Source organism: Callospermophilus lateralis, unplaced genomic scaffold (genome assembly GCF_048772815.1).
Source record: "Callospermophilus lateralis isolate mCalLat2 unplaced genomic scaffold, mCalLat2.hap1 Scaffold_109, whole genome shotgun sequence".
In the NCBI taxonomy this organism is placed as follows: Eukaryota; Metazoa; Chordata; class Mammalia; order Rodentia; family Sciuridae; genus Callospermophilus; species Callospermophilus lateralis.
The window spans coordinates 158,163-172,874 of NW_027511135.1; the positions used below are offsets into that span (position 1 = coordinate 158,163).

Consider the following 14,712-nt stretch of genomic DNA (forward strand, 5'->3'; position numbering starts at 1 on the left):
AGTGAAGATAAGGATATGTAAAAAGTTTTATCAGTGGATACTAAACTACAGTTAGATAGGAATACATGTTCTGGTATGCTATTATTACATAGTAGGGTGTCTATAGATAACAATAATGCACTGTACACTTTAAAAAGCCAGAAAAAGGGAGTGGGGATTATGGATCAGTGGTAGACTGCTCACCTGGTGCGGGTGAGGCACTGGGTTCAATCCTCAGCACCACATAAAAATAAATAAATAAAAATAAAGACATTGTGTCCACCTACAGCTAAAATTTAAAAAAAAAGCCAGAAAATTTAAAGTTTTCACCATAAAGAATTGATAAGTGTTTGCAGAGTAAAACATTAAACAATGGACACATATCAAAGCATCGTACCCCATTAATACGAAAAATTTTATGCTTTATGTACCAGTCAAAATTAATGTAAATAAAGACTAAAATTATAATGAATACTCTGGAAAAGTTTATATGACAAGCAAATAATTTACTTATTATTTTTAGTGTACCTCACTATCTATAGTATATCTTACTATATCATACACGTATTTTCAAATTTCTACCTAATAGTAAAGAAAACAACCTACAGACATTTTTGCTAAAGAAAAAAAAGTATTCATCAGCACTTGGGCTTTACTATAAGAGGTATGGTTAGAATACCAATTAACTAATAATACAATGAGAAAAATGTCTAACTTTAAGAAATTCCTAAAGAATAAATGAAATAATGTATTTATTCAAAGCTTAGTTTTATGTTTGACACATGGAATCAAATAAATTATTATAGGATATTTTAATATTTTTCCATTGGAAAAAATCATTAACTGTGATATAATGAACTTTGATTTATTAAAAACTTCTATTTAAGTTTTTTTAAATTATTGATCTAAAAATTACATTATTTTATGGAAATTATATTAAATTTTAACTAAAATATAAAAATATAAAAGCTAAAAAGTAAAAAAAAGTCCCCAGTTTACTATTTTTTAATTTTTAAGATCAACACATTATATTTATACATTTTTGAAACAATGTGATTTTTACATTTTTATGATGCAATTGTGTGAACACAATCAAAATCCTCTTCTAATATGAGATATAGAATGCATTACTGTTAATTATACTCACCCTATTATGCCATAGAACACAAGAATTTGCTGTGCCTATCAAACTATAACACTGTACCTGGTGACCAACCAATTTCTATTCCATTCCCCCTCTACTTGTCCCCATCTCTGATGACCTCTAGTCTATTTGATTTCTATGAGATCAACTTTTTAAAACTGCCCACTGCCTGAGATCATGTAGTATTTGTCTTTCTGTGCCTGAAACTCTCCAGTTTTAAACATTTCCTTCCTAGATTTGTGACTATGCTTTGAGACTTCATTATTATAAACACATACATTATTCAATTGCATTCAATTTAGTTAAATAGTATTTCTTACACATTGTCCCATTTTATCTATCATAGAGATACCCTCCTTTCATAAAATGTTACAGTGTTCCATTACATAAATCTTTTAATATTTTGGTTATTTCCAGTACAAGTAATCACAAATAATGCTATAACATGTAAAAGTCACACATGGAATAAGGTTGCCAATCTCTCCAGGCTCAGAAATGTGTACGTTTTGCATGTTTAACTGATTCTATTTTGTATACAGACTGTATGCAAAATAGAGGGGAAATAAGAACATTCATGCCTACTTCTATATGTGGAAAGAAAATCAGGAAGGATATAAAACTGGCAACCAGGTCATAAGAGTCTGAGGTAAAGATTCTTCCCATACACACCTTCCTATTTTTAATTTTTAATAATGTGACTTTGCTACCTAGTAAAAATAAATAAATAAATAAATAAATAAATAAATGAATGAATAAATGAATAAATAAATAAATAAATATGACTAAGAGAACATAGTAGCAAGAGATCTTCCAAAAATGGTAGATTAGAGGCATTATACACTTGCCTGCATCTCCTTGAAACCAAATTAAAATAACTGTAACATAGTTGCTCACTGAGATGAATGACTATGAGAAAATACCAGGTTTCAACTGTGGATAGAGACTTGGAGAAGCCCAAATAAAATCGACTGTGGAAGACAGAATGAAACAAAATGCACCAGTGCCAATCCCAGGGAAGTATGCCCCAGAGGTAGAGAAGAAACAGAGTCCCAACAAACATGACTGGCACAGGATCCAGACTCCTGCAGAAATATAGGCTAAGCAAACAACAGTACAGTTTGCATGTTAAATTGGCTCTGTAGAAGACACCTGTACTTCTTTGAATATTCTCAGTTTTATAATTTGGAGCCATCTTAGAAAAGGTCCTATTGTCTGAGGTTACTTACTGCTTCAGCAATCAGCATATGTAGTAACAGATGGTGCTTCTCATTAAACCTGGCAGTTTGCCAGACGCAGCTCTCAGAGTCTGGGGAATGAGCAGTCACATGTAGCCAGGACTGGAAACACCAGAAAAATGGACTGTGGATTATGCAGAACTCACCACCATCCCTTCCACCACAGATCTTTGAGACTCTATATCCTCTCTCCATCCTTGGGGGAGGCATACAGAGACACTCCACAGAGCTAGTATTAGCTCTACCCTCCAAGTACTAAGCTCTGAAGAGAAGATTTGGGGAGTTCCACATTCTGACATGTCATGATGTCAGCATCAGCTCTGCTCTAGAAGTGCATAACACAAATAGCTCCAGAGAGAATTTGTTTCTAGGAAACTCTGCATTCCACACTAGCTCATTCTGGTGTACAAAGCAGCTGAGAGGTATTCCAACTGAATCAAGCCACAAATTGCTACCATCAGTCAACTGACTACTACCACAAAAGAAAGGAGTAAGCCCCAGTCTTCTCTCTGTCCAAGCAGCACACAGACTAAAGACAAAGAAATTCTCTGATCAGCACAGTCAAAGAGTTTCTATCCTTCCTGCTCACTTGGGCACTCGAGGGAAAAGAAAATTTTCATTTTTTTTATTCATAGTTTTACTTTTTTTTTTTTAACTCAGGGGTACTTTCAAAACTGCACTACATCCCCAGCCCTTTTCATTTTTTCAGACAGGTTCTCTTCAATACTGGCTTTGAACCTGTGATCCTCCTGCCTCAACTTCCTGAATAACTGGGATTACAGGCATATACCACCACACCTGGCTTAAGTTTTTGTTGTTGTTCTTATTTTTATGTGCTGTTTTGTGCTTATTTCCCTTTTTTCCTCTTATTTTTTGATATTGGGGACTGAACTCGGGGACACTCGACCCCTTGGCCACATTCCCAGCCCTTGTTTGTGTTTTATTTAGAGACAAGGTCTTACTGAGTTACTTAGCGCCTTGCTAAATTGCTGAAGCTGGCTTTGAACTCTTGGTCCTCCTACCTCTGCCTCCCAAGTCACTGGTATTACAGGCATGTGCCACCATGCCTGTATTTTTCTCCTCTTTTTAATATGAAATATTTTTCTTCTCTTCCTTTCTCCCTTTTCTATTTTACTTTTCTCCAACTATATTTTATCCCTTTGATTAATTCTATTTTTATTATTTAACTGTTTGCTTTTTAATATTATTTTTCTTCTTTCTTTTCATTTGTTGTGGTATTACTGTTTTTAGTTTTTGGATTTTACTTTATTTATCTATCTCATTTTTTATTTCTTCTTTGTTCCTCTTCTTTTTTTTCAGTGATTGAGATTGAGTCTGATTGTGTTGAACACATCAGCTGGGTGCTCTGCCACTGAGCTACACTCCCAACCCAGCTGAGGGGAATTATGCCTTGCTTGGGCCACACTTAAACCTTGGCAGATACTTCAACTTAGGGAATAGGAGGAATAAAAGCCCACAGACTATAACCTGTCCCCAAGCAAGCATGGCAAGGTGGGTGAATCTGAAGTCCCTCTTGGGAACCCTCACTATTATAACAAGAACAGAAGAAATAACATAACTGTTATAGGCACCATAAGTATGGTATATGGTGCATCAATATCTGTCATTCCCATACCCTATCAGACAGCATATTGCTGATAGGGTTGGAGGTGAGTGTGACAGTGGAGGGAGCTGTAACTGGCCATTGTTTCTCCCCATGAAACAACTAGAGATGCCCTGAATGTCTAAACAAAAGATAAAGGCTCCAGGACATCACCACAATTGGAACAGCCAGTAGCAGAACTGCTTCCAAGTTAACAACCAAGATCAACAAAGCCCAGGGGAAACCCCCAACACATACCTGATAGGGGCTTCGATTCCCACTATAGGAGTAATCACAGAGGGTACACTCTATATCTATTGCTGTCTATAGCAAAATTGCCTGAAATACCAGACAGACTACCCTCTTGCAAGTCCTATAAAGAAAATAAATCACTTAGGCTCTCACATATTATATATTGTGTAAAAATCTAACCACAGCCAAAGAATCCACAGGAAAGTACACAAGGAAGTACAAATTGAATTAAATTCAATACTAAATAGAAACCCAGTAACCCAGGGCTCACCAAGAAATAGTGGAAAAGAGTGAAAGATATTCATCCCAGTGGATGAGCAAATCTCAACATACAAACACAAGAAATATGAAAGCACAAGGCAGTAGAATAGCTCCTGAGGTTTATAAATCTCTAATAAATCTGTAATCCAAAGATATAAAAGTAGATGAACTACTTTACAGAGAAATTAAAAGAATAATTTTTTTAAAAACAGTTCAATGAATTCCAAGAGGATATAAGAGCTGAATGAATTAAGGAAACCAATGCAGGATATGAATGAGAAATTTGATAGACAGGGATTTTGAAACAGAACCAACCAGAATTCTTGGAAATGAAAAGCTCAATAAGTCAGATTTTTAAAAACTCACTTGAAAGCCCCACCAAAACATTAGATAGACCAAAAGAAAGAATAACAAGACTTAAAGAAAAAGTTGAGGAGTTATCAGATTCAGAAACTAATTTTAAAAAATCAGTAAAAATGAACATAATATACAAGATCTCTAGGATACCATTAAAGAACCAAACACAGGTATGATCAGAAAGGATGAGGGAGAAGAGCTACAGATTGAAGGCATAGAAAGTCTATTCAGCGAAATGTCAGAAGATAGCTTCCCAAATCCTGGAAAAGACATGGATATCCAGGTCAAAGAGACATAAAGAGTCCCAACTAGCCAAGCGCCATGGTGCTTGCCTGTAATCCCAGCAACTTGGGAGGCTGAGATAGGAGGATCATGAGTTCAAAGCCAGAATCAGCAACTGCCAAGGCACTAAGCAACTCAGTGAGACCCTATCTCTAATAAAATACAAAATTGGGCTGGGGGTGTGGCTCAGTGGTTGAGTGACTCTGAGTTCAATCCCCCGTATCAAAACAAAACAAAATAAAACAAAAAAAAACCCAAGTAGACATAACAAAAAGAAAAAAGAAAAGAAAAAAAAGCTTACCCACAACATATTATATTTAAACTCCCAAAAGTACCTAACAAAAAATATTTATAAAGCTGCAAAATAGAAGGGTCAAGTCATATTTTAAGACAAAGACATTAGAGTAACAGTGGATTTCTCAGAAGAAACTCAAAAAGGCCAGAAGGGCAAGGAATGATGTATTTCAAGGCCTAAAAAAAAATAAATGTCAAACTCAATTACCATACCCAGCAAAGTTTCCCAAATCAAAGGAAAAATAAAGAACTTTCATGATAAGCATACATTAAAGGAATTCCTGACCACTAAATCAGCATTATAGAATATACATAAGGGAATTCTACACAGAAGTGAGGAAGAAAGACTAACACAAAAATAATGACACAGGAAAAAATAAATTTCAGTAGACGAGATTAGAACAGCTAATAAGAAAAAAAAAGGAGAGAACCAAACAGTATTAATAAAATCATCAAATTTCTAAGATCAATAAAAGAGCAAGACACAACATAGAACATTCAAAACAACTAGGAAAAAACTTCAGCCTCGGCTGGGGATGTGGCTCAAGCAGTAGCACGCTCGCCTAGAATGCGTTCGCCCCGGGTTCCATCCTCAGCACCACATACAAAGATGGTGTGTCCTCCAAAAACTAAAAAATAAATATAAAAAAATTCTCTCTCTCTCTCTCTCTCTCTCTCTCTCTCTCTCTCTCTCTCTCTCTAAAAAAAAAGAAAAAAAAAAACTTTAGCCATGTATGGTGGCACATGCCTGTAATCCCAGCACCTGGGCAGCCTGAGGCAGGAGGGTTGTGTGTTCAAAGTCAGGTTTAGCAACTTACCAAGACCCTAAGCAAATCAGTGAGACTCTGTCTCTAATAAAATACAAACAGGGCTTGGGATATGACTCAGTGGTTGAATGCCCCTGAGTTCAATCTTTGGCACAAATAAAATAATTTTAAAAATTACAGAATAACAAGAAAAAAGTGCACACGCACCTTTTAATAAGAATTCTCAACATAAATGGTCTTAATTCTTCAATTAAAAGGTGCAGATTAGCTCATTAGATTAAAAAAGAAGACCAAATAATATACATTCTAAAAAACTCACTGGCAACAACATACACAAACTGAAAGTGAAAGGATGGAAAATGATAGTGTAAGCAAACCAAATCCAAAAGCAAGCAGCAATAGCTATACTCATAGATGACAAAACAGAAAAAAAAACAAAGGAGGTTATTACATATTGATAAAGGAAATTATTCATCAAGACACATTAACAATTACAAACATATGCACCAAACATAAGAGCACCAATTTTATAAAACACCACAGGACACAAAGGGAGAGATGGCCCTAATAATGAGTAACCGCAGTTCCCACTTTCACCCTACAGACCAAATAAAATCAACCAAAAAATCATCAGGGGTGAATTATACCATAGTTCAAATAACTTAACAGACATATACATCTAAGGGCTGCAAAACGTGTATTCTTTTCATCAGTGCATGAAACTTTTTACACAATAGATCATATTTCTGACCATAAAGCAAGAGTTAACTAATTCAGAAAAACTGAAATGATTACTTGTATCATATTGTATCATGATGGAATGAAACCAGAAATTTGTAACAAGAAAAACTGCAGTAATTATATCAAAACATTGAGACTAAAAATACACTGGTGAACAAACAGTAGGTTATGGAAAAAATCAGGAAGGAAATTTAAAAATTCCAAGAATCAAATAAAAATGAAAACATAATATAGTAGAACCTGTGGGATACAGTGAAAACAGTACTTTGGGGGAAGTTTATAGATATGAATGGCTATATTGAGGGAGGTAGGGGGAGGAGATCCCAAATAATAACCTAAGATAAATCTCAAGGTCTTTGAAAAACAAGAATAAACTAAGGGGCCAGGTGCAGAGGCTCACACCTATAACCCCAGTGGCGTGGGAGGCTGAGGCAGGAGCATCACAAGTTCAAAGCCAGCCTCAGCAACAGTGAGACCCTGTCTCTAAAGAAAATACAAAACAGGGCTAGGGATGCGGCTCAGTGATTGAGTGCCCATGAGTTCAATCCCTGGTACCAAAAAAAGAAAAGAAAAAATAAATGAAACAAAGAGCTGTTTCTTTGAAAAGAAAAATAAAATTGAAAAACTTTTACCAAATTTAACCAAAAGAAAGAGAAGACCCAAATTAACAAAAATAGAGATGAAAAAGGTATACTACAAAAGACAACAATCATAAGATCCTTCGGGAAAATCTGGGAAAACTACATACCCCCCAAAAAATGGAATATCTAGAAGAAATGGAGGAGATTCTGAACACATATTTTAAAAATCCAATTAGATCAGTAATGAGCAATGTGACTGAAGCAGGAGAAAAGTCTCCAAACAAGGAAAAGCCCACGCCTAGACAGATTCAATGCTGAAATTTAGCAGACTTTTAAAGAACAGCAATGCTTCTTAAGCTATTTAGAAAAAAAAGGAAGAAAATGTTTCCAAACTCAGCTTACCAAGCTAGAATTACCCTGCAACCAAGACCTGATAATGACACAACAAAAAGGAGAAAACTATATACTAATATCCTTGATAAACATAAATGCAAATAAATGCAAAATCCTCAATAAAATACAAATCAAATTCAATGGCACATTAAAAAGCTTGTCCACAAGTTGGCTTCATGAAAGGGATGCAAGGATGGTTTAACACACACAATTCAATAAATGTAATATAGCACATTAATACAAAAATTAATAGAGGATAAAAAAACTTGATTTCATTGATAAGAGAAAAAAACCTTTGATAAAATTCAGTAAAGCTTCATGATAAAATGCTCTGAATAAACTATATATAACACAATCATACTTTAACATAATAAAGGATATATATCATAGCCAACATCATACTGAATACAGAAAAATTGAAAGTGTCCCTTCTAAACTCAGCAACAAGGACCTGGAGTTGTGGCTCAGCAGTAGAACGCTCGCGTAGTGCATGCGGGGCACTGGGTTTGATCCTCAGCACCACGTAAAAATGAATAAATAAAATAGAGGTATTGTGTTCAGCTACAACTAAAAAATAAACACTAAAATAAATAAATAAATAAACTCAGCAATAAGACAAGCATACCTATTCTCACCAATCTTTTTTTTTAATTGAATATGACAGTGGAATGCAATACAATTATAATTTTTTATAAATACAACAGTGAAATGCATTACAATTTTTTTTATAAATGACAGTGGAATGCCTTACAATTCATATTACACATATAGAGTACACTTTTTCATACCTCTGGTTATATATAAAGTGTATTGACACCAATTCGTGCCTTCATACATGTTCCACCACTCTTATTCAATATAGTAGTACTTAAAACCTTAGCCAGGCCAATCAGGCAACAGAAAGAAATAAAAGGGATAAAGATAGGATAGGAGGAAGTTAATGTATCCCTTGATTACAGACACAATTCTATATTCAGAAAATCCTAGACTCCACCAAAATACTCTTAGAACTGACAAATTCAGCAGATTTGTAAGATTTTACAAAATGCACACACAAAAATCAGTAGCTTTTCTAGACACCAATATCAAACTCACTGAGAAAGAAATCAAAAAGCAATCCTATTCACAGTAGTCTCAGAAAACAAAAACTAAAATACCTAGGAATAAATAAAACCAGAACTGTGAAAGACTTCTATAATAAAAATGACCCCAAAGAGGTATAAACATAAAGAACTTGAGGAAAAAAAGAAAAAACTAATGGAACATGGGAAGGCTTCTCATGTTCATATTAGGAGAATATAATTTAAATGGCTATAACACCAAAAGTGATCTACATGTACCATGCAATCCTTATGAAAATATCAATGACATTATTCATAGAACTTGAAAAAAATTCTAAAATTTGTATGGAATCATAAAAGACCTAGAATAGTCAAAGCAATCCTCAGCAGAATGCACAATGTAGGAGCCATCACAATACCTGACTTAAAAATACACTACACAGCTATAGTAACAAAGATATGTACTGACGTAAAAACAGACATGAAGGCTATGAATAGAACAGAAAAACAAGAATAAAGCCACAAATCTGTACCGTTGAAATAGTGAGCAAGAACTTTTCCTTACTTCTTTGCCACAGAACCCTTCTTTTTCTTATATAATCTAAAAAATTCCTTAAAATCTGAATTTCAGAGCCTCCTAAAATAATAAAATGCTCAAACTAGTTTAAGAGAATTATATAAACTATGCTCTGAACTGTGTGTTAAAACAATTATTTCATATGAAACACTTCACCATTTGAAGTTTATGTCTGACATTTAAAAATTAAAATGTAAAAACTCAGATTTTCATATGTAATGTGACATGTACATGTTGGCGATTATGAAAATAAGGTAACAAAATTTATAAGTTATTAAAAAATTAAACAAATGTTTTCTAAATTTGAAAAACAATGTGACCAATAAAATATTGATTTTTTAAAATAAAATAAGAATAAGCATCCATTATAAATATACGAACTTAATTTCTTAAATCTGATGATTAAGGAATGCCAGTCTTACATAATTACTATGAAAGCAGATTTTTATCTAAGCTAAATAGAAATTCCATTATGAGAAGATTTCTTATCTAAATATTGAGATAGACCATAGTGACTGTAAATCTCAAAAAATTCCTTTTTGAGAGGGGGAGTCTCACTATGTTGCCCGACTGGCCTTGAACTTGTAATCCTCTATCCTCATCTTCCCAAGTAGTTGCAAATATAATCATGTGCCACCATGCCTGGCTTCAACCTTTATAAAAATTAAATTCTGAAAGTTTTACCTTCATGTGATTTTTCAAAGGATCCAAAAGATTGAAATGAATATTGCACTTTGGACAAGCTCTTGGAAAAGGTGTTCCATTTTTAGATTAATTTGATGAGGTGTTTGCACCTAAAATAAATTCAGAACATTTATGATTCAAAACTCATCACTTTTGAACATTAAATAATCACTAATAGTTTCAAAATTTATAATTATTTCTAAAATTTATGTATAAATACTATAGTAATTTTTATAGTATAGAATGTCAGATTTCATATTTACCTTTTGATGGCATAGCCTGGGAAGATGTCAGTGAAGGAGGTTTAACTGAAGGGAATTCAGCTGGAGAATTTGTTCCAGAAACAACCTCACAGGGCTTAGGCTTTTTTGGATTAGCACTGTTTACTTCAGAAGCAGAAGGATGTTTTGATAAAAATGAACTTTCATTCACACCTATAATGATTTAAACAGTGGAAAAAATATTTTAGAACACCTAGAATACTACTCATAACTAAGTACAAATACTTTGGAGTTAATTTACAGATAATATAATTAATTACCATATCACACAAATAACAACAAAAATTAAGTGATCCAAACTCAGGGCATATACAGAAATAGTATAAACATTTATTATAAACTCCAAGAATTAAGATAATTTGTAAAATAACCTTTCTATGCAAGAAATTCTAAATGTGGCTTCAAACAGAAATACATAAACTGCTATTATAAAAGAAGCCAGACCAAAAATTTTAAAGCAGAAAACACTGAACCAAGTTCCCAGAAGTAAATTACTTTTGGATACTTAAATGTGTTAGAATTTGTTAAAAAAAAGAAAGAAAATCTGACAATAACTTTTTTTTGTTCCAAAAATTGATACCCTCATATGCTTTTTTATTTTGCAACTTAAAATGTCTACTGCAATGTTAGCTCTTTTCTCACCTAACAAACTGAAGAGAGGTCTACTGACAGCTTTAGGTGATTTTAACCACTTATTGCCATGTACAAAGTGGAAACAACTAAGTTTGAATAATATTTTACTCATTCATATGAAAGGGCACATAATGCAGGCAGTTAGTATAAGGATTTTCATACTATGTTCCCCAGAATTTAATGGGGTCATTTTAGGGAATATATTGGGCATGTCTGACAAAAAAAAACACTTTTCCATTTTATTTATTTGATATTCACATAAAATTTTGTTTGTACAGGGATTTCATTAAAAAAAAACCTCTTCCATTTAAAAACCATTGCCTTAAGGATAAAGAATTTAGACCTATTTAGAGCATTACTAAGAAAAATGGGGATATTTAGACTATAACCAAGCCAAGCAAAGTCCTTTTAGAAAATAATACACAATGGGCTTTGTAAAAATGAATTCTAAAACTGTACATCATATTTTAATAATGCCAACTATACACTAAAAGTAGAAGCAGTGAATAAACTACAAATATTCTTGGCTTTTAAGTCAGACAAGATAAGTTCAAATCCAGACTATGACGTCAGTCTCTAGTTATGCACTCTTAAGCTTATTTAATTAATTTTTCTGAGTTTAAGCTTCCTTTTTTGTAAAATAAGTTATAATGCCTTATTTTATAGAGCTATTTAAGAAAAAGATAATATACTTAAAATATCCCAAGAAAATATTTGGTACATAAAAACACTCAGTAGAAAGTGAAAGCTACTATCATTACTAACTAAATATTTCCCATCTTTATTTTAGGGGGAAAAATTATTCCAACAGATATAATAGTAAGAGCAAATATGCCATAAAAAAAGTATTATAGTAGTTAGCTTCTTTCTTACATCCTTTGAGATAACATAAAAATGATCTCCCACTAATGAAGCACTCTATTACAAACTGCAGGTCCATAAGACAGATTCCATGAGATCCCTTTAGCATTCTTGTGAGAGGTTTAGGTTACCTGAAAAACCACTAAGTGCTAGCATTTCAAATGAATCAGTTGATTTTACAACAGGTTAAATAGTAGAAATAGATTGCTTTAATGGAGGAATTTAACAGAAGAAATCTCAATGTTAAAAAAAGTCACTTGCATTTGATTGAACTTCTGATTCTTTAACTTATCTCCGTTCTATTAGGCTGTGCTATTCCCTACTTTTAAGAAATTCTATCTCTGCCAGTATAAATCCTATACTCACTCAAGATCAAACTCAAATTCAGTCTTCTCTGAACCCTCATAATTTCTACCGTGTGTTACTGAACATCATAGTACATATAATTATTAATATTTATCATACATAACTGCTGTCATGTCATTTAAACGTTATAAATGCATTTTTAAATTTACTTATCTTATTTGGCCATCAGAAAAGCCCTGAATAGAATGGCAATCATCAAGAATATGGCAACAATAAATGTTGACGAGGATGTGGGGAAAAAGGTATACACAAATATTGTTGGTGGGACTGAAAATTGGTACAACCACGATGGAAAGCAGTATGGAGATTCTTCAGAAAACTTGGAAGGGAACCACCATTTGACCCAGTTATCCCACTCCTCAGTTTATACCCAAAGGACTTAAAATCTGCATATTGGAGTAATGCAGCCATTCAATGTTTATAGAAGCTCAATTCACAATAGCTAAAGTATGTAACTAATCTAGGTGTTCTTCAATAGATGAATGGGTAAAGAAAATGTGATATATATATATAATGGATTATTACTCAGCTTTAAAGAAGAATGAAATTATGGCATTTGCCAGTAAATGGATGGAGTTGGAGAATATCATGCTAAGAGAAATAAGCCAACCCCGAAAAATCAAAGGCCAAATGCTTTCTCCAATACCTGGATGCTAATTCACAATAAGATGGGAGGCACTAGAGAAGAATAGCATTACCTTAAATTAGGTAGAGGGAAGTGAAGGGAGGGGAGAGGAGGGAAGGTGATGTGGGGATAGGAAGAATCATAGAATGAAACAGACATTATTACTTTATGTATATGTGATTGCATGAGATATATGTTTCTACAATATGTACACTAAGAAAAATGAGAAATTATATCCCACTATGTATATCAAAGTGCATAAATGCATTCTTCTGTCATGTATAGCTAATTAAAACAAATTTTAAAATTAAAAAAAGCCTGGAATAAACTATATTAAAAATTAAAATAAAGGGCTGAGGTTGTGGCTCAGTGGTAGACTGCTCACCTAGCATGCGTGAGGCATTGGGTTCAATCCTCAGCACTACATAAAAATGAAATAGATACTGTGTGTCCACCTACAACTAAAAAAATATTTTTTAAAAAAGAATTTAAGTAAATCTCCAAATGGCTGATTCAGGTATGGTGAATGAATGCATAATATAAGAAAAATAAGTACCTCTACTTTGAATAATATCAGAAAACAAAAGTGGAAAGAGGTAAACTGACTAAACATTCTCCAGATTAGAGGTTCAAACTTACTTCTTTCAAATTACCTTATTTACTGCTCAGACTAAAGTTTCATTCTTTATATCAGAAAACCTGACTAGAGAATAGGTGTCATAATCCTTACTTTTAAGAAGTTTCAAGAATTCATATCTTCTATGAATAAAAGTCCATGCATTTGTAAAACCAGATTTAGCACAAATACATCCCCATTTCTCTTTGGGTCTTACCTACTTTATTAACTAGAAGTTTACTAGGTATGTAGTGACACCAAGAGAAGTGAGTATCAAATATTGTGGAAAAGAAAAACAGTGGTGTACATCTAAAATCACAATGACTCATGAGGCTGAGGTAAGAAGATTGAAAGTTTGAGGGCAACTCAACAACAGCTAGTCTCAAGTAAAAATATTTTTAATAAAGTTCTAGATCAGTGGTAGAATGCTTGCTTAGCACATGTAATGCCCTAGATTCAAATCCTCTATACCACACACACAAAAAAGAAAAAAAACATTAAGCATTATTACTATGGAAAAAGAATGGACAGAAGTTGAGTTTGGTAGATTCTTCACACTGATCTGTTTAGTAAACAACCTAAAAACTCCAAAAAAAATCATATACATCTCTACTTCATCAAATATTTGAAACACATATAAATTGCCAGTACATAAAGATTAAGTACTTTGATTACAGAAAATTTTCAATAAGACAAAATTTATACTATACAAATGTATTTTGATTAATGAAGAATTTTGTTATACCCTCAATGAACTTAAAATCTTCTTCAATAGGTAAATTTCATTACTTTTTCAAATAGCATTTATTGAGTACTTACTATGTACAAATCATTTCTTTAATGTGGTTACTTCACACTAACACTTTAAAATCATGTTTTACTATCATATTGAGACCATTTATTGGACTAGAGTGACACTAACCTAATGAAGAAATCAATAATAACAAACACTTTTTCCCCTAACTGGTCATAGAAACTAATTTTTAAAATAGAATATTTAGGGCATATGAGGACCTCTATAATTCATATAAATTACTTTAAGGTGTTAAGTTTGGCTCCAAGTGAGAATGAGTTCAAAGAAGTTTAGCCAAGATTTTATATAAAGTTACCCAAAAAGGC

The 14,712-nt window shown here is 33.0% G+C and overlaps 1 pseudogene; it reads right to left on the reverse strand.

The window, feature by feature from the left end:
- The window catches only part of LOC143386691 (zinc finger protein 280D-like), a 54,849-nt pseudogene that overhangs the window by 30,152 nt on the left and 9,985 nt on the right, over nucleotides 1–14,712 (reverse strand).